The following is a 3,149-nucleotide window of genomic DNA, read 5'->3' as shown; positions in this document are numbered from 1 at the left end:
ACATGAACTCCAGGCTCACAGGGAGGAAAAGTTAAATCACATTTCTGTTTTCAGACAATCGGAGCCCCAGTGTGACGCAGAGAGCTGGTTAAATTCCACGCTGCATACATGGGGGTCCAAACCTTTTGTCGCAGCGTGTTAAACGGGTTAAAGAGTGCTGTCCTGGAGCCACCAGTGTGTGTCCTGGTCAGCGTGCGCGCATAAAGGAGTCCATATGGCACTGGTCAGTCGGCCGCAGCTCCCAGCCAGGAGGGCCGGCCGACTGCCAATCAAACAGAGACGGAGAATAAATAATGAGCCGGAGGCGACCACACACTCAAAGATGGTACAATATGCATAAACAACATAAAGCAAACGGATTAAAAGTCCCATCAGCTCTAACCAGTCAGTTAAAAAAGATCTATTGTGCAGAATTCATATTTTTCATGTTTTTGTTCGTCTGTTTGGGTCTCAACTCAAAAACAGCCAAACCAGTTGGAAAAAAAAACACCCAGGGGTTTTATTTGGCAATAAGTTCATGTTTTTTGTTTCTAAACCTTTGGAATGCAATGTCACAAGTCAGCAGGCACTGCCTGTTGCCTAGCAACCCAAGTGAAGCCCAGCCCGTTGCCTAGCAACCCAGGTTTAGCTAGTAGAGTTTTCATGTTTCTGTACTTTACTTGAGTATTTATTTTTCTGATGACGTTTTAACCATCACTCCCTACATTTTAAAGAGGATCTGTTAAGCAAAATTCACTTTTTGCAGATTTTAATTCCATTTGGAGGTCTACTGCTTCTAAAAGCAGCCCAAGCACTCTAAATAAATAAATAAATAAATAAATAAAATTTGATGATTTTTTTTGCATTTTGGTGTCTGGAAAATGAGCTGTTTCAAAAACTATCAAATGTAATGTACATTTAACCGGCATCCATAACTATTGGACATTTAATTTTGATTTTTTTTTTTTGCCTTTCTTAATATTGAACTGTTCCCCAACTTTTAAACTTCTTCTTTTGTTGAATATTTTCCTCTAAGTCTAATTATAATATTTTGCTTTTTTATGTGATTATTTAGATATTTTTTTCTGATTTATTTTTATTTTCAATGTCTTTACTTAAGTTTTATCATCCTGAACTTATGTTATCTTTTTAATTTGCTTATTATTTTTGTTGATTTCCCAGCTGATTTAACTGTAACACTTTTGCCATTTGGTCTGATTTTCTGTCTCTGCTGATCCAAAATTTGTAGACAAACACACAGAAATCATTTCACCCCATTCAGTTCTGCCAACACCAAACGCATGAACCTGACCCCAAAATGGGATTCCTTTCAGAATAAACGGTAACCATCGTGTGTGTGCTGCCAAACCTTTGCATTAATCTTTTATAACAGCACTTGAAGCTCATGTCTCCTCGCTGGAATTCTGTTTATCTTCTCAAACGTTCAGCAGCTCAAACAATGCGGCTCCTCTGCAAACCAAAGGCCTCCTAATGACTCCATTCTCTTCGCTGATTTTCATCCGTTTGGATCCTTTGGGGAGCGTTTGGCACATTTGATCAGGAGATTAGGGGGGAAAAACCTGAAAATGGTGGAACAGGCGCAAGAAAAGCGGCTTTTGGAGGTTTCCTGACAGAGGGCAGGGTGTGTGGTCGAGGTCTTCAAGTGCTACTTCACCGCTGCTCTGAGTCGTTTGGCAGGATTGGAGATCCAGATGAAGCTTCTTTTGAGTCCAGAGTTCAGCATTATGTCACGTTAAAGGAATTCGGACAGAATCTGGACGGGCTCAGCTGCCACTAACCCGCTGTCCTCAGTCAGAGCTCCGAACCCGCCTGGAGGCTAGTTAGCATTAGCACTAGCTTAAATTTAGCTAACGGGCTGTTTAGCGGTGTGTTTCCAAGTAATCCTAATAATTTATTCATAATCAATCAGCAGACAGAATCAGAACAAATCTTCCTCTAAGTGGATTTCAGCTTAGTTTGGTTGGAAACAACCCGACGGCTTTAAAACCAGAGGAACAGGCCAACTTCGCCCTTCTACCATAATTGCAGTAGCTGAGGAATTGCGCAAACTGAAATTATGAAAAATAAATTCGCTTAATAGAAGGACAATTTTAGAAAAAAAAAAAAAAAATCGATAAAAAAAGTTGTTGCAATGGGATGATGTGGTTTTTCAGCCGTGTCGTAATAGATGTGTTTAGCCAAAATGTAATGGAAACACTTTTTTCGCGTCACACAAGTCACGTGATCAACAGCCGCACGGGACTAAGAGTACTACTGGCGAAAACCACGAAGACAACAGGAAGTAGTCTTCGTGGCTTGTGTGAACAAGCTGCCACATTAAACTCAGTATATCCGAGTTAATAAGTTGAAAAATAACAAAACCAGAACTTTGAAGTTTGAGTTTTCTTATCTGTACGATCAGAAACAGATTTTTATGTAAAGAAAATTTTGCCAGCCTGTAAAACTGGAATGAGAAACTAATGAGGAATGATGTTGCTTGTTTAGAGTGAAAAACATTTACAACTGGCAAAAATGAAAAAAGGAATAAAGAATTTAATTATGATATAAAAAATGTGCATATCAACTTCTACATACAAAGATAAAACTGAAACCAAAATCTTAGAAAACAAATTCAAAAACGGTCAGTGATAAATGTCTCCAATGGTTGGCTGTGACGTTTGGCGACATCTAGTGGTGACATTGCAAACTGCAACCAACCTGAATCTGTTTTACACCTTTTCACCTGAATGAGCAGCTGGAATGACTCAAGCAAATGAATCTTGATGCCAACGCAAACTATCCAGGCATCTAGTGCTGCAACCAATGATCATTTTACCAATCGATTAGGAAAAAATATTGACATATTGTACAAATTTTTCATTCAACCTCAAAATATGATACAATTTTGTAAACATTAAAAGTTTCAAATACACAATTTTTTTTTTAAACTGCCACTTCAGGAGACCCGAGTAAAAAACATTTACAGACAAAATGTGTTTTTACATTTTAGATGCATGATTTTAAGACCGGTTGCATGAACAGCCTGATAAAAAAAAATACTTTGGTTTATATTTTTCAGGAGTTTCTAGTTTCTAACAGTTTATAAAACTGTGTTTTAAATGTTTTAGTCTGAGCTTTTAAGTTTTTCAACAGAATAAAAACGCCATAAA

This window comes from Poecilia mexicana, unplaced genomic scaffold, assembly GCF_051168715.1.
Source record: "Poecilia mexicana isolate PSO_F unplaced genomic scaffold, ASM5116871v1 scaffold_6, whole genome shotgun sequence".
Classification (NCBI taxonomy): domain Eukaryota; kingdom Metazoa; phylum Chordata; class Actinopteri; order Cyprinodontiformes; family Poeciliidae; genus Poecilia; species Poecilia mexicana.
Note: the sequence above shows the minus strand (reverse complement) of the source record.